Source organism: Palaemon carinicauda, chromosome 19 (genome assembly GCF_036898095.1).
Source record: "Palaemon carinicauda isolate YSFRI2023 chromosome 19, ASM3689809v2, whole genome shotgun sequence".
NCBI classification, from domain to species: Eukaryota; Metazoa; Arthropoda; class Malacostraca; order Decapoda; family Palaemonidae; genus Palaemon; species Palaemon carinicauda.
The window spans coordinates 115685132-115709556 of record NC_090743.1 but is presented as its reverse complement, the minus strand read 5'-3'; the positions used below and the strand labels follow the sequence as shown (position 1 = coordinate 115709556).

Here is a 24425-nt window from a genome sequence, read left to right as displayed (position 1 = left end):
GACTCTCGAGAGCTAGAGGCTTTTCGAAGGAGGCAGCCAGTGCGATTGCAAGAGCAAGGAGAACATCCACCCTTAGAGTCTACCAATCGAAGTGGGAGATCTTCCGAAACTGGTGCAAGTCAGTATCTATATCCTCGACCAGTACCTCTGTAACTCAAATAGCTGACTTCCTCTTATACCTGAGGAAAGAACGATCACTTTCAGCTCCCACTATCAAGGGTTACAGAAGCATGTTGGCATCAGTCTTCTGTCACAGAGGCTTAGATCTTTCCAACAATAAAGATCTACAGGACCTCCTTAAGTCTTTTGAGACCACGAAGGAGCGTCGTTTGGTTACACCTGGTTGGAATTTAGACGTGGTACTAAGATTCCTTATGTCAGACAGGTTCGAGCCGCTACAATCAGCCTCCCTGAAAGATCTCACCTTAAAGACTCTTTTCCTGGTATGTTTAGCCACGGCTAAAAGAGTCAGTGAGATTCATGCCTTCAGCAAGAACATCGGATTTTCATCAGAAAAGGCTACATGTTCACTACAACTTGGTTTTCTAGCCAAAAACGAGCTGCCTTCTCGACCTTGGCCGAAATCGTTCGATATTCCCAGCTTATCGAATATGGTAGGCAATGAACTGGAAAGAGTCTTATGCCCTGTGAGAGCTCTTAAGTTCTATTTAAAACGAACTAAACCTTTACGAGGCCTTTCTGAAGCTTTATGGTGTTCTGTTAAGAAACCATCTTTGCCTATGTCAAAGAATGCTTTATCCTATTTTGTCAGACTGTTAATACGAGAAGCTCATTCCCATCTGAGTGAGGAAGACCAAGCTTTGCTGAAGGTAAGGACACACGAAGTTAGAGCTGTCGCAACTTCCGTGGCCTTTAAACAAAATAGATCTCTGCGAAGTATAATGGACGCAACCTATTGGAGAAGCAAGTCAGTGTTCGCGTCTTTTTATCTTAAGGATGTCCAGTCTCTTTACGAGGACTGCTACACACTGGGACCATTCGTAGCAGCGAGTGCAGTAGTGGGTGAGGGCTCAACCACTACAATTCCCTAATTCCATAACCTTTTAATCTTTCTCTTGAAATGTTTTTATTGTTGTTTTTTGGGTTGTCCGGAAGGCTAAGAAGCCTTTCGCATCCTGGTTGATTTGGCGGGTGGTCAAAGTCATTTCTTGAGAGCGCCTAGATTAGGGGTTTTGATGAGGTCCTGTTGTATGGGTTGCAACCCTTGATACTTCAGATCCTAGGGGTCGATCAGCATCCTAAGAGGATCGCGAGGCTCCGTAAGGAAGACGTACTTAAAAAGGCAGAGTAATTGTTCAAGTCGACTTCCTTACCAGGTACCTATTTATTTTGTTTTTGTTATTTTGTTAACTTCTAAAATGAAATAAAAACTCTTAGCTCATAATAATGTAAACATATATTGCTGGTCTCTACCCACCCCCCTGGGTGTGAATCGGCTATTATAATCACCGGCTAAGTTTAATATTGAAAAATGTTATTTTGATAATAAAATAAATTTTTGAATATACTTACCCGGTGATTATAAATTAAAGGACCCTCCCTTCCTCCCCAATAGAGACGCAGTGGAACGAGGAGAAAATTGAGTCTTTGTTTACATTGAGTACTGGGTATCTGGACGACAGATGGCGCTGTTGGGCACACCCGCTACCTGTGTAGCGATCGCTGGCGAGTTTTACCTTAGAGTTTTCTGTCGAGCAACAGAGTTGCAGCTATTATAATCACCGGGTAAGTATATTCAAAAATTTATTTTATTATCAAAATAACATATTATTGCTTGCACCCTACAAAATTTAACAGGAATCACAGGCCACTTTCTGGTTTCCAGTATTATTTATTATTATTGCTTGCACCCTACAAAATTTAACAGGAATTACAGGCCACTTTCTGGCTTCTGTTATTGTTTATTATTATTGCTTGCACCCTACAAAATTTAACAGGAATCACAGGCCACTTTCTGGTTTCCAGTATTATTTATTATTATTGCTTGCACCCTACAAAATTTAACAGGAATCACAGGCCACTTTCTGGCTTCTGTTATTATTTATTATTATTGCTTGCACCCTACAAAATTTAACAGGAATCACAGGCCACTTTCTGGTTTCCAGTATTTTTTATTATTATTGCTTGCACCCTACAAAATTTAACATGAATCACAGACCACTTTCTGGTTTCCAGTATTATTTATTATTATTGCTTGCACCCTACAAAATTTAACAGGAATTACAGGCCACTTTCTGGCTTCTGTTATTGTTTATTATTATTGCTTGCACCCTACAAAATTTAACAGGAATCACAGACCACTTTCTGGTTTCCAGTATTATTTATTATTATTGCTTGCACCCTACAAAATTTAACATGAATCACAGACCACTTTCTGGTTTCCAGTATTATTTATTATTATTGCTTGCACCCTACAAAATTTAACAGGAATCACAGGCCACTTTCTGGCTTCTGTTATTATTTATTATTATTGCTTGCACCCTACAAAATTTAACAGGAATCACAGGCCACTTTCTGGTTTCCAGTATTATTTATTATTATTGCTTGCTAAGCTACAACCCTGGTTAGAAAAGCAGGATGCTATAAGGCCGAGGGCTTCAACAGAGAAAATAGCCCAGTTAGGAAAGGAAATAAACTTCTAGAGACATTTATGACCAATAATATTAAAATAAAGCTTTCATTTATAATCTATAGAAACTTCAAAATAACAAGAGGAAGAGACAATGTAAAATAGTGAGCACGAGTGTACCCTCAAGCAAGAGTACTCTACCCCCAAGAGAGTAGAAGACCGTGGAACAGAGGCTATGGCACTAACCTAAGACTAGAGAACAATGGTATGAGTTTGGAGTGTTGTTCTCCTTGAAGAGCTGTTTACCACAGCTCAAGAGTCTCTTCTACTCTTACTAAGAGGAAAGTAGCCACTGAACAATTACAGTGCAGTAGTTAACCCCTTGCGTGGAGAAGAATAGTTTGGTAATCTCAGTGTTGTCAAGTGTACGACTAAAGTGGAGAATGTGTATACTGTATTCTGTGTATGTGTCAGCAAGGATGAAATGGCCTGTAACCAGAGAGAGGGATCCAATGTAATACTGTCTGGCCAGTCATAGGACTCGATAACTCTAGTGGTAGTATCTCAAGGGGTGGCTGGTGCCTTGTCCAACGTACTACTTACGGTACAGTGTTTTTATGTTCTTTGAAACAGTTACAAGCATGTCATCATTTTATATGCATTTCTATAGATTTTTTTCATTCCTAACCAAAAGAAGGATTCACATTCTCTCCTCAATGTTCTCCCAATCCCCAAAGGCCTACATACGGACTTGCATGTACAATGTGGATGGCTCGATTAAATTTAAGAGGGAGGAAGAACTACCCGTGCACAAAATTCCCCTCGCCTCTTCTCATAAGCACAATATAAGATATTCTCACTAGGAAAATTCAGAAACAATGGGTAGCTATCTAATTCTCCTTTAATTGCTGCTCCCTCTTTCCATCCATTCCTCTTTTTTTCTGTCCCTCACGGACTTCCTTTATGTCCCAATCTCTTAGGTCAATTACACCTGCATCGTCAGGTCACTCATTCTGGACATCCCTGGTCATGTCCTCTGTCACCCACAAACATTCATGTTTACTCACTCTCTCTCTCTCTCTCTCTCTCTCTCTCTCTCTCTCTCTCTCTCTCTATTGAAATGGTTTGCGTATCGCCATGATTAGCAAAGATGAACTAGACTATAAAAAGAATAGTCAGGACCACTCTTACTAGGTTGGTTTGTTGTGAGCGATCAGACTAAAGACTTCCACAGCGCTGAATGGCCTTTGATGCCCCAGTGCTTGGCTTAATGCCTAAATCCTATATTCAATTCAATTCAATAAAGACTTCCACCATCACAAATCTGTACTGGCCTGTGTGGTGACGAAAACCGGCCAAACCCCAGGCATGAATAAGGACATGTCCGAGGCCTTTGTCCTGCAGTGGACCAAAAACGTGTATGTATGCTGTTATTAATATGGGTTTGCTAATGTCTGAGTAAATATTTGAATATTGGTACGCACTATGAAGTACTGATTTCACATATAACTTTGTAATGAGTGAAGACTATTATATAACATTAACTTGATTGTTGTGATTTTTTTAACGTTATTTTTATCTTAATTTAATATTAGAGTTATCCTTGCTGTATTTTTCCTTATTTGATTTATATAAGTTTATTCTTTAATAAGTTGCTAGTGAAGACAGGTCTATTTCAAATATTATTGTTGTTGTTGTTGTTTTTTTAGCATTACGAATTAGAAATTTTCAAAGTATTTTATATTGCTAAAAGATATTAATGTAATTGCATAATTTAATTTCTGGCTGCAAAGTACTTACTTGACTTATTACAGAGATTGTAAGATACAGTATCTGTTTTGGAAGTACAAACACCTTGTTTACTTGTTTGTTTGTTTATGATGTTCATTTAGTTCTATGTTTTCTTGTATATTATATTTCACTTTAATCAAATTTCTAAGTTGCTATATCAATTTCAATAAATTTAGTATCGATCTATGTTAAATACTGTATACTTGGAAAAATTTGTGCTTTGAAAATACCCTCATACGTCAAAATTGACTGTAAGACCCCAGCCAATAGGAGGAGAGCTTCTAAGCCTCTTAGCCAAAGAATGAAAGTTTAAGCCAATGAGAGACGGGTATCTAAATGTTTTTTGTTGGAGGCCCTTGATTGGCTCAGAGTGAATACCAGGGTTTTCAGAGCATTTCCCGACAGGGCCTGGAGGTGTGAAGATCGGTTGCAGGTTAGTTCATCGAAATTATTTTTTTTATTTTAATTAGATGTATTTTATTATACTTTGCTGTTAGCATATACATAAAAGAAATGATAGGTATTTATGTATCATTAAGAATGTCATTTGAAAAAGACAAAATATCAACATTTGAAATTTGAAACTTGGCCAAAAATATTGTATGCGTTGGTTAAAAATAATCACTTCAATTATTCGTCTGTGTAATGTCATTGAAACATAGTAATTAATTTTATGCGGTCGTGGGCAGTATATGAATTCCGTATATTTAGTTAGCTTGTCGTGGGCAGTATATGAATTCCTTATATTTAAATAGCGTGTGATATATAATACTGTACTGGAAATGTAATAGTCGCCGGGTGTAGGGAGGTGGGGAGAGAGTGACAGGTGAGGAGATAGTTATATTAAGTGGCCCACTTTGTGTACGAATAATTTTGGTTAAAGTTGTACATTTATTATTATTATTATTATTATTATTATTATTATTATTATTATTATTACTTGCTAAACTACATTCCTAGTTGGAAAAGCAGGATGCTATAAGCCCAAGGGCTCCAACAGGGAAAATAACCCAATGAGGAAAGGAAGTAAGTAAAAACTACAATAGAAGTTTAAGAACATTAATAACATTGAAATAAATCGTTCCCATTGCCTACACATACACCAAATAGTCTGGCCTATTCTTTACATATTCTCCTCTGTCCTCACACCTGACAACACAGATTACCAAACAATTCTTTTTTTCTCAAGGGGTTAACTACTGCACTGTAATTATTCAGTGGCTACTTTCCTCTTGGTAAGGGTATAAGAGACTATTTGGCTATAGCAGACAGATCTTCTAGGAGAAAGACACTCCAAAATCAAACCATTGTTCTCCAGTCTCGGGTAGTGCTATAACCTCTGTACCATGGTCTTCCACTGTCTTGGGTTAGAGTTATCTTGCTTGAGAGTACACTGGGCACTCTATTCTATCTAATTTCTCTAACTCTTGTTTTGTTAGATTTTTATAGTTTATATAGGAATGATTTATTTCAAGGTTGTTACTGTTCTTCGAATATTTTAATTTTCCGTTTTTACTTTCCTTACTGGGTTATTTTCCCTGTTGGGGCCCCTGGGCTTATAGCATCCTACTTTTCCAGCTAGGGTTGTTGCTTAGCAAGTAATGATAATAATAATAATAATGACTGTAAGATCAGCGCCCAACAGGTGAAGGGCCCTCCGTCGGCTGTAAATGCCGGTGTAATTGTCTGTTTTCACCCAGTCCGAAATTCCCCCCTGGGGGAAATATGGTCCAGGATATATATCCCCCCGGAGGAACTTTGTTCCAGGATAATATTCCCCCCTCTGGGCCATGATTCCCCCTTTGCTTCGTAGAGGTAACCATTATTTCGGACGGGGGAAAAAGACCATTACACCAGGTCATAAAAGTAAGTCATTAATTTCTTTAATTTTAATGTTTTTAGAGTGTGCAGTTCAACATTACCTCTTGCCAGTACAAGTTTGTGACCTGGGAAGGGGATCCGGGGACTTGCCCCCGGCTAGGGGTTGTGACCTGGGAACTTCTAGGTTAGTTTAGGTGGGTTTGTTAGGTTCTGTACCCTTTTGTACCTTTTTATATTTTGTGTAAAGGGTATATGGAAAAATGCTTTAAAATACACATGTTAATATTATCGTAGCATCGTTAACGTTAGCAATTGTATATATATTCCTAATATTTTGTCAAACTTACCGTTGATTATTTAATTCATCAAAATAGTTTCTCTGTAAGGGAGGGTGAGGAAGACTTGGCCTGGGGGGGGGGGGGATATCTTAGGGCTGAAATTCCCCCTGGGGGAATAACAGCCCGGCCTGCTTTTCCCGGTGGGAAATCGATCCTAGGCTAATTTTCCCGGGGCGAATTTCAGTCGGGGGGAAAAATTTCCTGCTACACCGGGCTATCTGAATGAATGACCGAGGAGGACTTAAGTAATTGTAAGCAACTACTTACAGTTGGAACTGGTAAATTTTAGTTCAATTAACTTATTTTTTCTTTATAATTGGAGCTATGAAATGCTTCATAATTACGTACATTTAAGTGTCTCGACTTTGAAAATCAACAAATTAAAATGTTCGAAAGAATAGCATCTTTTTTTCACACTTATCTCTTTGTAAGTTGGGATACCAGAATGTGGTGACAGATTTTACGTATCGCCATGATCAGCAAAGCTTTGCTAGTCAGGGCCACCCATACTATGTTAGTTTGCTGTGAGCTATCAGACGAAAATCTCCCACCATCACCCATCTGCAATGGCCAGCTTGGTGATGAAAACTGTCAAACCCCTGACATGAATTGACACGTCTAAGGCCTTTGTCCTACACTGGGCCAGACACGACTGTATTTGTAACTTTATTTTAGAATTTGAATTTTTTTTTGGTACTGCAGAGGTACCCTACTCTCCAGGACCTTTCGAAATTCAGTTTCTCGTATACATTCTAAGGGATTCACCATTTCACACAACGCTTATTGCTCGTTTATTGTCAAATCCGTCGTCGTCGTTGTGTATTACAGCCAACTCTTCTTGTTGGCACGGGGCTTTCCCTTGGTCGGCCCGTCGCTGTCAAATCCACATTATCGAAGTATTTAGAGACCATGAAAGACTCCAGTTTCCTCATGAAAGCCTTAATATCTCTAGTCTTTCTGATGTCTAGTGGAGCTTACTGTATAGTCTTGGGGCTGCATATTTAGAGGCTCTAACGCCTGCAGTAGACCAATGTCTATAAACCTTGCTGTAGACATTAGTTTCGGTGTCAAATGCCTTCCGGCCCCAGGCAGCTGCTGCATACACTTCTCAGCTTTCTTCCTGCGAAATGACCTCCTTGATCCATGCACGGGGCCATATGATCCAAATTCATAATCAATTTTATTCACTGGGACGTTTTTTGTATCGTATACTAACTGTTATTTTACTAAAGCACAAGATCATATGTTTTGGAAGATGCTACAATCAAAGAATTGTATAAGTTATAATGAAAATGTTTCGTTAGATGATTAATATGGACCCGCCCAGGAAGTAGTTCACTCGACTTCAGTGGAGGGTTGGATTTAAACCCAAAACAAGTAAACAAGTAAGTATGTATGTATTTGGGAAAAATTCCAGGTGCATTTACTGGGCAAAATTAACGTGAGAGTATGATGAGAAAGTTAAATTATTTCTCACTGAGACCATTCACTGCTTCAGAACGGCCGAAGTGCTAGTCCTTTCTGACTGTAGCCTTTGAAATCGTCCTATTAGGTTTTAAGCCCAGTAATGTTCAACTATTTCTTGTTGCTTGAGGGTACATTCGGGCGCACTATTTTATCTTATTCATTTTTCCTCTTCCTCTTGTTTTTTTTTTTTTTTTTTTTTTTTTTTCTTAATGGTATGCTGAGCAGGCTTAACTGAAGGGCCATGGATGCCTGGTGGTTTATCAAGAGGTTGTTTTTTCCTTATTTGATTCTTTTTCTTCTCAAAACCATCCTTACTGTCCTCCCTTCAGTGGAAGTGGCTATCCTGGAGGGTATTTAGCCTTGCATGGTGTATCGGCTCCTCATTGTTGACCAGTTTCTCCAACGATTTTTCTTTAGTCTATGGGTTTGATCAATCACTTTATTTATATTTTTGTACATATTATTTTTGTTATTATTCTTGTTAATCTAGGTTTTAAGTATGTCTTTTTTTTATTGCCATTGATTCTTATGCTGTCTGGAGACATTGAGCGAAATCCAGAACCTACATTTCGTCAATGCCGTCTATTGTATTGCAATATTCGTGGTCTTCATGCAAATATTCAAGACTTTACAGTTGCGTCCAGAGAGTATGACATTCTTTGATGCCCAGAGACTTTGGTTTCTAATATGAGGCACTCATCTGAGTTCCTTATAACTGGTTTTAAAAAGCCAATAATGTTGAAATGCGATGCCATCCCTAGGGCCAGGGGAATAGCTGTTTATATTAGGACTGAGTACCCTGCTTTTCATAAGTCCTGCTATGAATGTGGATGTCATGAGATTCAGGTAATGAAAGTTTGTGGCAGTAATAACCACTTTAATTTGTGTTCGATCTATCAGAATCCTTACATGGATGATTCTATCTTCGATTGTCTTCTTACCATTGTGGCTAAGATACAAAATGTTGATAGAAAGGCTTCTTTAGCCTTTGTTGGTGATTTCAATGCTCACCATAGGGAGTGGTTAAATTCTGTTTATCCTACCGATCGCCATGGCCTAAGAGCATCAGACTGCCTCTGAATCAGGCTGTGAGGAAATCATAAGTGAAGCTACTCTGGTCTGGTAACTGCTTGGACCTCGCATACACTGACTCCCCTGGCGTTATAACGAGTAAGGTTGGTTCTCATGCCTTGATTTCATTAGTAGGGAAGACTGGGCAACCTGTACCTGATGTATTCATATAGGATTTATTTGAAATCTCAGGCAGACTGGAATGGGATATTTCATGATCTTTTGGGCTTGAATTGGTCACAATTATATAGTAGTGTTGATACTGTAGTCCCTTTGAATTAGAATCTAGTCAACATAATTGATAGACGTATCCCTTCTTGTGTACTAAGGAACCGAGTGGAGAACAAACCGTGGTTCAATAATGATGGCAGACATGCTTATTTAGAGAAGCAGGAGGCCTATCATCTTTGGAAGCGTAACAGATAAGTCTTGGAATAACTATACTCAGCTTAGAGGTTTTGCTCAGAGTTTATGCTTCATCTGAAAAGGAATACAATTTAACCATAAAAGAAACCCTTTCTAGTACAACCCAGGAGCAATCATTAGTGGTAGACTACCCTTAAATCTGCACTCTTTGGTGTAGATGCAACAGTTCCTCCTTGACTTAAACCAGATGGCTCTGTGACTCATTATCCAAAGGAAAAGGCAACCCCTTCTAGCAGATGTGTTTTGACAGCAAACAGAGTAAGGAGAAACTCGAACTACCTCATTCCTTTTTTCCTGAGGCTAAATGACTAGTTTAGCTTTTCGATCTTGTGACATTAAAGCTCTCTTGATGGACCTTGATGCTAATGGAGATGTAGACCCAAATGGTATTTTTCTTTTTTTTTTATAAAGACTGCAGACTTCTTAGCTTAAAAGTTATCTGTTATTTTGCGCAAGTTAGCAAGAAGAGGAGCTTTTAGCACTTGGAGAATGGGAAATGTTACTCCACTATGTAAATGTGTTTGTAGTAGCTCAGTCCAACTGATTACCGCCCAATTTCCATAACTCCCAAATTATCTAAAGTTTTTGAACGTCTTCTGGCAAAACGTCTTAATAGGTTTGCTGAAGGTAATCATTTGTTCCCTAGTATGCATTTAGGTTTTCGTAAAATCCTTGGAGCATGTGATGCCCTTCTTACAATCTCCAATGTTGTACAGAAAGCCCTTGAATGTGGTCAGGAAGTTTGTATGATTGGGCTTGATTTTAGTGCTGCTTTTGACCGTGGTAATCGTGAGGCCCTTGTTTGCAAACTCTCAGTTGGGAGTGGGTGGGTAATTTCTTGGCATCATTATTGAATTTTCAAGTAATAGATCGCAGAGTTGTTGTTGATGGGCACCATAGGGAGTATAGGAATGTGATATCTGGTGTTCCTCAAGCTAGTGTTCTTGGCCCATTACTTTTCATGCTATATACACATGACATGTGGTTGGCCTAGAAAACAAGCTTGTTGCATATGTAGATGATGCTCTTCTCTTTGCATCAATTCCATCACCTGAATGTAGATCTGGGGTTGCTGAACTCCTTAATAGAGATTTAGCTAAAATTAGTGCATGATGCAAATTATGGGGTATGAAGTTGAATCCTAACAAAACTCAAATTATGATTGTAAGTAGGTTAGGGGCAGTGGCTCCTCAACATCCGGATCTCAGCATTGATAATGTGTTTCTTTAACTTTGTATGACTCTTTAAAATTTTAGGTGTGATTCTCGACAACAAATTTACTTTTGAGAAACACATTAGGTCTGTGTCTTCTTCAATTGCACAAAAAATTGGCTTATTGAGAAAGTCTTTAAATATTTCTTGTGATCAATCTATTCTGAAGAAGTTTTAATTCTTTCATTATACCTTGCTTCGAGTATTATTCTCCTGTCTGGTTTTTTAGCTGCCGATTCTCATCTTAATTTGTTGGACAAGAACTTACGGTCTATTAAATTTCTTGTTCCTGATCTAGATATTAATCTCTGGCAGCGTCGTTCAATTAGTTCATTATGCATGTTGCATAAGATTTTTCATGATCCTGACCATCCTTTACATTCAGACCTTCCTGTACAGTGCCCCCCTGTTCGTAATACTCGGCAAGCAGTTGATTCTAATAGCCATACCTCCTCCATCATGAGGCTCAATACTACACAGTATTCTAGATGTTTTATTCCAGCTGTTACCAAGTTGTGGAATGATCTTCCTAATCGGGTAGTTGAATCAGCAGAACTTCAAATATTCAAACTCGCAGCAAATGTTTTTATGTTGAACAGGCTTATATATGTCATTATATAATTTATATATCAAATATGTATTTTAATGTTAGTTTTTAGAATATTTCATTCGAATTTTTTCATTACTACTTATATAGTTTATTTATTTCAGAGTTTCCTTTGATCACAGGGCTGTTTTTCCCTGTTGGAGCCCTTGCTCTTATAGCATCTTGGTTTCCAACTATGGTACTAGCTTAGCTAATAATGATAATGATAATATAATAGTACCCCAGTTGATTCTTGGTTCCTGGTTGCTAACTGCTCACTCCGCAAAATAAGTTTGCATGCACTCTATCACATTATAGATAGTCGCAAAGCTTCTAAGCTTATACTCATTATTGTAATTAAGCATAATTTACCTTTGCACAACTAAATTAATAAAAAAATTCTTAACATTTACTTTTCTCTCTCTATTCTACTTTAAAATCAGTTGGTCTCTCATCAGTTTTGACTTTAATCTGTTGTGGTCAATTTGGACTCTCTTCTTTCATGTGTATTGTCCTACTTATATATGCAACCAGATTCCTTCCCGGATTTTGCAATAGACCTACGCTTATATCTTGAGGGTACACCCAAGGCCGGGCACTATTCTATCCTCTTTCTCTTCCACTTATTTTGTTAAAGTTTTTATAGTTTTTATAGGAAATATTTATTTTAACGTTACTGTTCTTGAAATATTCTATATTTCCTTGTTTCCTTTTCTTACGGGGCTATTTTCCCTGTTGGAGCCCCAGGGCTTATAGCACCCTGCTTAAATGAAGTCAATGATTATATCCTGTTGTCAGAGCGAGTTCCAGGAAGAAGAAGAAGAAGAAGAAGAAGAGAGAGAGTGAGAGAGTGAGTGTGTGTCAGTCATTGTTATTTTCCTCAACACACACAGCGAGAGGTTGTTTTTTTCGTAACATTTTGTTGTTACACTTACAATTTTAGTATTCAAGAAATGGTTCTTGGCCCTTTTAACATCTTGATTTTTCTTTCAGACATTCCGCGACATAACCGATCCAAATAGTTGAAGGACCATGGAGGGGGAGGGGGCGCTCTGTTTTGATCGCTCCGTGAGCCACGTAGGAAGAGACTGGTCAAAATATTTACAGTAAGTATTTTGAAAACTAAAGCATTAGTATAGTATTGTTCTTAGATGTTGTCATTTGCTGGTAAATTAATTTATAAACTATCAAAAGACTTGAGGTATACTTAGGGATATCCTATACGTGGATTTAAGGATTTAGAAAATTTATTGTTCATGAAATCACATGATTAAATTCAATATTTTTTCGGTGGGAAATTTTTGGTTGGAGTCTGTTGCTTTGTGGGGGTGGGGGTTGCGGGTATTTATACTTCCCTCTATTTACATATTCTTAGTGTTAGCTAATTATCTAATTGAATTTCGGCTTATTGAGTTTTCTTATTATCAATGTTTTTTTTTATATTTCATTTTAATGAATTATTCATTCGTTACTTCAATAATCATGTGATTCTCTCTCTCTCTCTCTCTCTCTCTCTCTCTCTCTCTCTCTCTCTCTCTCTCTCTCTCTCTCTCTCTCTCTCGTGTTATCAACGTTGTTACGTTGTTATTCTTCATAAACTGTAGTTAGTAAATATTTTACTAAAAAGGCGTTACTATTCACATACGCGGTACTAAATAGATCCTTGGAGCGTCATAATGGTCTATGGTAATCGAAAGGTTAAAATAATAATGTAAAACTTTCTCTTTTACAGCTTACAAGATTTCCTGACTTATTTCACACTTTCACACCCTTCCCCTTTAAAACCACCTTCCCTTCTGAAGCCTCTTCCCCTGTGAAAAAAACCCTCCCCATTAAAACCCCCTTCCCATTTAAAACCACCTTCCCCTTTAAAACCCCTTCCTTTTTTAAAACCCCCTTCCTTTTTTGAAACTCCCTTCCCATTTAAAACTCCCCTTCCCCTTCTAAAACCCCCCTGCCCCTTCTAAAACCCCCCTTCCCCTTCTAAAACCCCTTCCCCTTTTAAAACTCCCTTCCCCTTTTAAAACCCCCTTCCCTTCCAAAACTCCTTCCCCTTTAAAACTTCTTCCCCTTTAAAACCCACTTCCCTTTAAAACCCCCTTCCCTCTAAAACCCCTCCCTTTTAAACCCACTCTTCCCCTTTAAACTCTCTCTCCCTTTAAACTCCCTCTCCCTTTAAAATCCCCTCCCCCTGTAAAAACCCCCTCCCCCTTTTAAAACCCCCTCCCCCTTTAAAATCCCTTCCCCTTTAAAACCCCCTCCCCCTTTAAAATCCCTTCCCCCTCTAAAATCCCTTCCCCCTTTAATCCCCTATAAAACCCCTTTCCCTTTAATCCCCCTTTAAAACCCCGTCCCCCTTTAAACCCCCGTCCCCCCTTTAAACCCCTCCTCTTTAAAAAGCCCTCCCCCTTAAAATCCCCCTCCCCTTAAAACTTCCTTTCCCTTGAAAACACCCTCCCCCTTTAAAAACCCTCCCCCTTTTAAAAACCCTCTTCTTTAAAACCCCTCCACCTTTAAAAACCCCTCCCCTTAAAACTCCCTTTTTTCTTTAAAACTCCCTTTCCCTTTATAATCCCCTTTCCCTTCATAACCCCTTTCCCTTTAATACTCCCTTCCTCTTTAAAACTCCAATTCCCTTTGAAAATACCTTCCTCTTTAAAACCCCATTTTCCTTTAAAACCCCCTCCCCTTTAAAACCCCTCCCCTTTATAACCCCTTCCTCTATAACCCCTTCCTCTCTTAACCCCCCTTTCCCACTTAACACCCCTTTCCCACTTAACCCCCCTTTCCCACTTAACACCCCTTTCCCACTTAACACCCCTTTCCCACTTAACCCCCCTTCCCCTTCAAAACCCTCTTTTCCCTTTAAACCCCATCTTCCCTTTAAAACCCCCTTCCTCTTTGAAAAAAAACCTTCCTCTATAAAACTCCCTTCCCTTTACAACCCCTTTCCTCTTTAAAACCCCCTTCCATTTGAAACCCACTTCCGTTTAAAACCCTATTCCTTTTTCAAACCCGTCGCCATTTTTAATCCCTCCCTTCTTAATTGTAACAATTAACTGTAAAAGATGTGAACAATGCAAGTTGTTGGGAATCTAAGACATAATATGGTTTGTAAGTGAAGCTTAGGTTAACGTTTTGCACATATCTTACTAGATCACTCTTTAATTAAGGTTCATCAGCAGGATGATGTTCAAGTCTTGACCTATAAATAACATTCTTAGATGGGATTGAATTTTTGCATTTGGTCTATAAGAAGGTCAGGAGGCTTCAGACCTACTTAATCCGACTCGCAGAATTTTGTTAATATCAAAATAATAAATGGGTTCTCAAAACTTCTTGAGATTTGGATAGCATTGGTATATAATACGGTGTGAATAGTTTATTTTTTTATTTCTCCCCCCCCCCTCTCTCTCTCTCTCTCTCTCTCTCTCTCTCTCTCTCTCTCTCTCTCTCTCTCTCTCTCTCTCTCTCTCTCTCTCTCACACCCTATGATTTCATCTTTTCATTAATGTCAATATTATCAAACATCACTTTGGTTCCTTCCAATAGCCTAGTCTAGCATAGACTATTCTACTTGGTCTCAGCTGCTGTTGTCATTGTTTTTCTCATGAATGTGTAGTAGGTGTTTTTGGAAGTACACTGGGTGTGATTCAGTATTTCTTCATGACAAGATGTAGAGATACTAGATTGAGAGAGAGAGAGAGAGAGAGAGAGAGAGAGAGAGAGAGAGAGAGAGAGAGAGAGAGAGAGAGAGAGAGAGAGAGAGAGAGAGAGAGAGAGAGAGAATGAATGAATGTTTGTCTATTTAATGACTAATAAATTCCATTCTACGTAGTTTTCAACATTTATCAATTAAAACGACCTTGCCATTTCAGATACTTATAAAATGTACTGTACACAATAAACAAATTGAGTGTGTTCCACAGCGGTTTGGTTAATTAGGTTCAAGCTTTCGGAACTTCATTTGCTTAGAGCCACCAGCAGCTACCATTGCATTGCCCTTAAATCTCGCCTTGGTTTTTTATTTCATGAATGTTTGTGGAATAATAACTTCCTTCCTGTTACTTATTTGTTTCATCTTTAACCTTTATATCATATCCTGAAGTTTGAGACCACCTGTCAAAGCCTTATGCATCTGTGGCCTAATGCTATTAAAACTTTCGTTGAATTAATACGAAAAAAGTATTTGTCTACATATCAAGGAAAACAGATTCCAAATTTTTATTCCTTGTTAAAAACTTATCCAAAGTTATTATAGATATCTGCTTTTGGGGATAGAAGTTTAAAGCTTTAGGTTGTTTAATTTTCAAGTTTTTATAGTTTATATTTGAAAGATTTATCTTGTTATTATTGTTCTTAAACTTCTCGTAGTTTCTCTTTATTTCCTTTCCTTACTGGGCTATTTTTCCCTGTTGAAGCCCTTGGGCTCATAACATCCTGGTTTTTCAAATAGGGTTGTAGCTTAATAATAATAATAATAATAATAATAATAATAATAATAATAATAATAATAATAATCACGGACCAGGGAAGGGGTGGGGGTGAAGCATAATCTACCCATTGCTAATAAAAAAAATCACTATAATATTTTCTTCCTCGTGAAACCTCAGATAGGATGAACATACATGGTAACATCTATGTAATAGCGCTTTTATTGTATTAATTTTGTAGATTTTTTTGTTCCTAACTTAAAGTGAGAGCTTAGTCCTGTAAAAAACAAAACTCCGAAATGCTAAGGTTTTGAAGGTATTACGTTTTAAGTTTCCTAGAGACCAAAATATTGAGAAAAGGCAAAGTATCATCCTGTCTACTTTCTTTTGTAAATTTCATATTAAGATGCTTTGAATTTAGATAATCCAAAAACTGGTTTAAATGGTCTAAATTTTTGAAAAGTAAAAATGTATCGTCCACTTATTGACGGTACAAAAAAAAAAAAAAAAAAAAAAAAAAAAAAAAAAATAAAATAAAAGGCTTAAAATCCACATGACAATCACTCGGCTATTTCCCTTCACAATAACATAGAAATATGTTTGCCAAGGTTGGTCCACACGGCAAGCCCATTGCTACTCCACCACCTGCTTATATAACCTGTCATTAAACATAAATGTAGATGTAGTGGTAGCTAGTTCTAATAGTAATTTAATTTTTCTTTATCGAAACCCTCGAAAATGTTCTCTGGGTTAGGAAAAAGTTGTTCAAGAATTATCTCTTAATGTTTCTTGTAAAGGAATGTTTGTGAACAAACTCTTTTTGTCGAAGCTGCATATAACAGTTATTTGCATCCGCGACAGACTTTACCAACTCTACAAATTCGGAAGAATTTTTCACACTTTAAACATGGAGAATGAAATAAGCTATAAAGCTGGCAAGTGGAAGAAGGATGGTGTTTTGTCAGACGAAACAATTTCAGCAATGATGGCAACAGGAACACAACCTGGTATTATGTATGGTGGCCCAAGATTCACAAAAGAGGCCTTCCTCTTAGACCAATTCTCTCAGCTATTAATACTTGTTCCTATGACCTGTCCAAACATTTAGTCACCAACCTATTCCATCTCATAGTAAATGAATATACTCGGATTCTCTCTCTCTCTCTCTCTCTCTCTCTGGTCAGGTAAACGAGTCAAACTTGAAACTCTCCGCAAATAATTGCCCCATATTGCTTTGTATTTCTCGACACTGACTTGTCCTATATTTTCTTAATTTTTCATATATTTTATGATTCATCCACAGAAACTGATTCATCTATATTTAATTTATAAATTCTAAATCTGAAGTTAATGGAATTATCATAGGCGACAAGGGCGTCATTAACAAGAATAGCCTCTTCACCGGCAATTTCGCAATTTTCCCCATATAATTTTCTTCCTCCACGCTAACTAGTACCATATTTTCTTCATTTTCCATATATATTACGATTCATCTGCTTAATATGATTTATCTGGATTCAGTTTATGAATTCAAAATTTGAATTGTGCATGGAATTGTCGTCGGCGATAAGGCCGTTACCAAATTGGTCTCTTCACCGATAAGTTCCCAATTTTCTCCCATATATAATTTTCTTCCTCCATGCTTGCTTTTACGAATTTGTACCACATTTTCTTCATTTTTTATATATTATACTATTCATCTGCTTAATATGATTTATCTAGATTCAGTTCATGAATTCGAAATATGAATTGTTTATAGAGTTGCTGTCGGCGAAAAGGCCGTTACCAAAATGGTCTCTTCCGATAATTTCTCAATTTTCCCCATATCTATTTCTTCTTCCACGCTTACTTTTAGTCCATTTTCTTAATTTTCCATATATATTAGGATTTGTTTGCGGAATATGATTCTCCTGGAATCAGTTTACAAATTCCAAATTTCATTCGTTTATGGAGTTGTCATCAGCGAAAAAGCCGTTACCAAAAATGGTCTCTTCACCGATAATTTCCCTATATCTCATTTTCTTCCTCAGCGCTTATTTGTACCATTTTCTTCATTTTACATATATTTTACAATTCATCTGCAGAATATATATATTTCATTTGGATGCAATTTATAAATTTTGTATGCGAATAGTTAATAGAATTTTCATCGGCGAAAAGGTTGTCGATCTACGATCTATCAACCGTTAGTTTGAATGAAACTCTCATGACGTTTCATTTATTGCTTTAGTATCTTTGCAAATTATTAAATATTTCTTATGTTGATTTACGAATTTGTGGATATTTTGCACAAAAGTTACCTCCGCCAACGAAGTTAGAAGTAGGTTATGTTTTACCCCGTTTGTGTGTGTGTTGTGTGTGTGTGTGTGTGTTGTATGTGTTGTGTGTGTGTGTGTGTGTGTGCGCGCGCGCGAAGAGCTTCCTGGCCACAATTTTAATCGTGGTGTAAAGATTCTATAGTTTTGAACGACCTTTAGAGAATTTATTCGCTTATTTTTTCTGCGTGAAGTTTTACTAACGAGGACTTTTTATTGTATTAGAATAGACAAATAGTCTACCACTAATAAATAGTACAGTCAATTCTTTTGGTAATTGATATATGGGAAGTGGAAAATTTATCTTAAATGGGCAAATACTGTAGCTTCTACGACTTTGCCTTTATTTAGTCGTATACGTAGAGCAGAAGACTTTCACTTTGAATATGTAGGCTGTAGGCGGCTGTTATACCCACTTGAATGGCCAGAGATGGGATTATTCAATAACTTAGACTATCTGGCTGCCTTATTCACTCTACACAAGTCGCTCCTACAGGAAATCCTGATTTTAAGATTATAAATGCCGTTGTCTATAATACTTTTATTATTATTATTATTATTATTATTATTATTATTATTATTATTATTATTATTATTATTATTATTACTTTAATTTACTTTGATGGCTGCTCTTCTGGTCCCATACAGCTGGGAACTCCACTCTACAAGACCTCCACTGTCGTTTTACCTTGTTCGTTCACAGTATTTATATTTTCAAGTCACATATTGTTCATTTACTGTTAAATCGTCACTGTCAAAAGACTCATGAAATAAGAAAGTCTTAATTTTTCTCTTGAAAGCCTTAATGTCTTCAATCATTCGAATGTTTCGTGGGAGCTTATTATATAGTCTCGGGCCGCATATTTAAAGACATAAATCTAGGTTCCAATAGTTTGAAGCCATCTGTAACTATTCTCGTGTCGACACGATTTGTTGGCTGAGCCATATGTAGCAATTCTCTTAAGTATTTTGGACAACCAGTTCTGATAACTTGGTGGGTTATTGTACATATTTTAAATTCAATTCTCGCTTTAATCTGCAGCCAGTGTAAATCAATTAGTATAGGGGTGAGCCTTTCTCTAGGTGGGACACCTTTTATCAGTCTTGCTCCTCTTTTTATTACGTTTTGTAATTTCTTAAGTTGGACTTTTGGTAAATTGTAGTAGATAGAGTTGCAGTAGTCAATCCTGGTAATAACACAGTTTATCACAAGTTTCTTAACAGAATTTTCGTCCAGGTACTTTTTTTATAAAAGCAATATTTCTTAAATGATAACCAACACTTTTTATTACATTATTTATTTGGGCATTTAGAGACAGGTTACAGTCAAGAAATACACCTAGATCTCGAACTTTGCTAGATTTCGGCACAAAGTCATTATGTTCATTTGAATATCACCTAAGTTTCTCACGCGGTGTCTCTTGCCCGCCACCATGAATTCAGTTTTGTTCTCATTTAATTTATTTGTGTAAATGCCATCCATTCCCTAACACTATCAAGGATTCGGATTAGAGTTTCAGTAGTGGCATGTATATCATTTATGAAGTAAAATTGTGCGTCATCTGCAAATAGTTTAAACTTCACGCCATGCCTTTGTAGCATTTTCGATAGACAATAGTATAGATGCAGAATAAGATTGGGGTACCCCTCTGTTTAAGGGTTCATATGATGAATAAGAGTTTCCAATTTGTACACAGTAACTTCTACCAACCAAGTAGTCTTTTAGGTATTCGAAAGCTTTATCTTCAACGCCGATGGACCGTAGATCATTTAGTAACAGTTCATGCACAACTGTATCAAAAGCAGCACTGAGATCGAGCAATATTAAAATACCACATTTATTTTCATCCATCATTTCTAGCATATCATTTACAATAGAGCAGACGGCTGCCTCCTTAGAGTATAGTTTTCTGTCAGCAGATTGGTTGTCAGGCAAAGCTTCTATTACTTCTAAGTGGCTGACTAGTTGTTCAAGAATTACATATTCAAGCACTTTTGAGACGAAGGATAGATTTGAAATAGGTCTATATGAGCTTAATTCCTAGTAGTCCAGTGCATTTTTCAGAACTGGTGTGACTATAGCCATTTTCTCAGATTTAGGAAACTTACATTCATCAATGCTTGCATTTGCTATTCTCATTATTATTTCGGCTAAACTAGAAAAGTCTCTCTCTCCAATTACTTCAGATATTGGCATAGGATCGATCGTGCAGTTTGTTTTCTTTGCTCTCTTGATAATTCTGGTGATGTCATCTTGTTTTATGTTGTTAAATCGTATTAACTTTGTCTGTGTGCCTGGGGTATCATTAATCTGATGTTGAGTATTTACAAATGATCTGGTTGTTTTCAATTTTGTTTTTAAAGAATACTAGAACATTATTTGCTAGTTCCTGGTCACTGTATCCATCAGGTAGCTTCTTTTCTTTTACATTTCCCACTATACCATCCAGGAGACGATATAACTTATTTATGTCTGTTGCTGCTTCGAGGATCTTTCTCTTATAGTATTCATTTTTTTCCCTTCTTAGTTGGTAGTTATATTGACACGCAGCAGTTATGTGTTCTACCAAGTACTTTCAGTTTTTAACCTATTCCACTTTCTTTCTTTACGTCTTTTTTCCTTCTTTTTTACCAGTCTCTCCATCAAACCAAGTAGATTGGTCTTTTACGGTTATAGTCTTTTCCATGGGTGGGCACATGGTATCATCTTCACTTTTACTCACTTTATTGTAAGTGGTTATAAGACAGTTAGCACACTTAGCTCCTAACAGACGTTGGTCATCATGATCACAGGGAATGTTGATAGCATCATTTATTTTCTATGTAACCTCTTCAATAAATACGGTAGGAGAAAAATTTGATTTGTTAAAAGTTTATTTTCTTTACTAATGCATGTTTCTGTAGAGGTAGACCAAACGTAATAAGTTTGTGTACCTTGGAGATAGTACATTGCTCTTCGACTTTTATATCAGATACAATATTATTCATGTGATCACTTATAATTAAGTCTAGTGTGTGACCAGTCAAAGTAGTTGTGCAGTCGACATTATTCAATAGTCGATATGATTCTAGTAACTCACTAAATGCCAAAGCGTCAGGATTTGATGCGTCATCCTTCCAATTATTGAAGTCTCCACAGATTTTTTTTTCCATGATAATCATCTCAATGAGAGCACTGAATTCTTCAAAAAAGATACTAGTTTGTTCTAGGAGGTTTATAGATTGTTACAAAGGATATTCTTCTATTTTTTTTTTTGGGGGGGGGGGCATAAATTTTATTTATATATATTCAAAGCTTGTTACACTTATTCTTTTCAACGTTTTGAGGTTTGAGTAGCTTTTATGAATAAAGAGTCCGACACCCCCACCAGACCTACTTTCTCTCGGTATGTGAAAGAAGCAATGTGTGGGGGGCGTCATTTCAGTGATCTTTGCCTTGTCAAAGTTATTTAGCCATGTTTCAGATAATGCTAATATATATATAGTCCGTTCTAATACTGTAACAAAGTTCACACTATCGTGGTATACTGTTTTCAGTCTCGAGTTTAATCTTGAAAAAGTCCTTTACTTAATACCTTGATTGAAATAGCAGAATGCTTAAAAGCCCAAGGACTCAGAGAAAGTAGCCTGGTGAGGAAAGAAACTAGGGGTATAGCAAATTAATTCTACACAGTAATTAATAAAAAAACATTCTTCTAAATCATTAATAGAATAGATCAGCAAGTTGTGAAATGTGAAACGACTTGACAAATTTTTCAACTGAAAAGAATTTACAAAGTTTGAAGTTCCAAAGATTCATCTGCCATATTGAGAGGATCCATCCCCAATCTGGTCACATCTGGAATATTCTTAACAGAATAGTGTGTAGTATTGTCTTTTATATACGTCCCTCGTACAGTCTCCCATGTCAAATCTGCCCCCCACAAAAATGACTACCTTGTGGGGGACTTATTAATGTCCCCCTTTTGGAATTTGAACGTCATGTGTCCCCCCCCCCCATTGCATATGGAAATCGTAATGACTTGTTAATTGTTCAAATATAGCAGACATTCATCCCAAAATAAAGCTACAGCTGTCATTTATAAAAACATTAAATCTTTAATCAAAATAAGAATGAAAAATCCCTATAATTATAATCAGGTGGTTAAGTTATTCAGTATATTTTTGGTACATATACCCTCTCCCATGTAATACACCCCCCCCCTTCTCACAACTGAGTGATCAATCTATTCTGAAGAAGTGTGTTAATTCTTTCATTGTACCTTCTTTCGAGTATTGTTCTCTTGTCTGGTCGTCAGCTGCTGATTCTCATCTTAATTGACAGGAACTTACGGTCTATTAAATTTTTTATTCCTGATCTAGATATTAATCTCTGGCACCGTAGTTCAATTAGTTCATTATGCATGTTGCATAACGTTTTTCATAATTCTGACCATCCTTTACATTCAGATCTTCCCGGACAGTTCCATCCGGTTCGTTATACTATGCATGCAGTTAATTCTAATAGTCAGGCCTTCTCCATCATGAGACTCAATACTACACAGTATTCTTGAAGTTTTATTCCAGCTGTGACAAGTTGTGGAATAATCTTCCTAATCGGATACTTGAATCAGTAGAACTTCAAAAGTTAAAACTTGAAGCAATATTTTTGTTGAACAGGCTGACATAAGTCTTTTTTATAGTGTATATATATATATATATATATATATATATATATATATATATATATATATATATATATATATATATATATAAAGTATGTTTTAATGTTGTCTTTGAAGTTTTTTTTCATTATTTCTCATAGCGTTTATTTCCTTATTTCCTTTCCTCGCTGGGCCATTTTTCCTTATTGGAGCCCTTGGGCTTTTAGCATCTTGCTTTTCCAACTAGTGTTGTAGCTTAGCTATTTATATTAATAATAATAATAATAATAATAATAATAATAATAATAATGATGATTTTTAAAGTGGACAGCTCTTGAACCCTGATTGTGAACGGACAAGTATCTAGGCACAAATCATAAAAAATGATTTTTATATGATGATGTTCTGGTAATAGAAGAACTAAATTTCACTTGTTTTAAATGTGAAAATTAGATAATGGTTTCTATTTGGTCTTTAAGTTGAATATTGTTCAATTTATTGACTTCGTGAATATAATAGGTTTATCATAATTTAACTAAAGAGAAGTAATAATCTAGAATGGTAGATTTTTTATTCGATAAATATAAATGTTAACATTGAATAGCTGTATGTTCAATGGATTTAGATTATAGGCTAGTTGTCCCTTGGTTTTTATTAGAACAGGATTATGGCTTGATGTAAGATACATACATACATACATATACCAAAGGCACTTCCCCCAATTTTGGGGGGTAGCCGACATCAACAATGAAGACAAAACAAAAAGGAGACCTCTACTCTCTACGTTCCTCCAGCCTAACCAGGGACTCAGCCGAGTTCAGCTGGTACTGCTAGTTGATGTAAGATAGATTCGCAAAAGTATTAATGTCACGGGTAGACAACAGATTCTAATGATCTAATCCATAGTTTACCCATGCAATTAAGTTGAACATCTTTACATCTTAGGAAGTAATCAATGAATTTGGACTGTAAATAGGTAAGGGATCAGAGTATAGGGTGAAAGAGAGTTGTTGTAAAGGCATTTGAAGTAATTCTGATGGAAAATTTGAGACTGAATTCAAGACATTCTTGAGTATTTTTTGTGTTTCATACAAATGACTATTTCATTGGAATAAGTGGGCAGTTATGCTATAAATCTTTAGCTGTATTAGTAACCATAAAATTTTGTTGTCTAGTGAAATATCCATCCAGATGTCAAACTGACATTTCAATTTTCTTTTCACAGGACTAAAGAACCCTTGGCAAGAAGAAAGGAATTCTTGAAGGAAAATAGAAATCTTTATACTGCACCCTCTACGACTCGGCTGTCAACAAGCCGAGAGCTCCTAAAGGATGAAGAATTTATTTTAGTTTTAACTTGTAATGAAATATTGGAGTTCCCCTGAAGTTGGCTATATGTTAGTTCTTCATTGAAATTATTCCCCATAGCTTTTTTTTTTTCATCAACTTGAAGTCTAGAGTTTTCTCTAGACCAGAAATGTCAAACTTATGACCTGCGGGCCAGATGTGGCCTCGAGATTACTAGATTTCTCAACTCACTATAATTGTTATAACATGAATATAACTAAACTGTTGAGATGAACCATAATGTATTTTTTACTTTTAGTAAACCAAGATGACCAGAAATTAACTTTTAAACTTTAGTCTTGCCAATGAATAATGACCAAATTTTTGATAGCCCTCGAGACCATAGTCAAGTGCATAATTGGTCCTCGAAAGGATTTTAGTTTGA

General features: G+C 36.6%; 1 long non-coding RNA gene across 1 annotated transcript; it reads left to right on the top strand.

Moving 5' to 3' along the window:
• Nucleotides 1-4735: 4735 nt before the first annotated feature.
• Nucleotides 4736-24120, top strand: LOC137658314 (uncharacterized). The gene is made up of 3 exons (XR_011047316.1): nucleotides 4736-4814; nucleotides 12296-12408; nucleotides 23919-24120. It is a non-coding gene; the product is annotated as an uncharacterized lncRNA (long non-coding RNA).
• The last annotated feature ends 305 nt before the right edge of the window (nucleotides 24121-24425 follow it).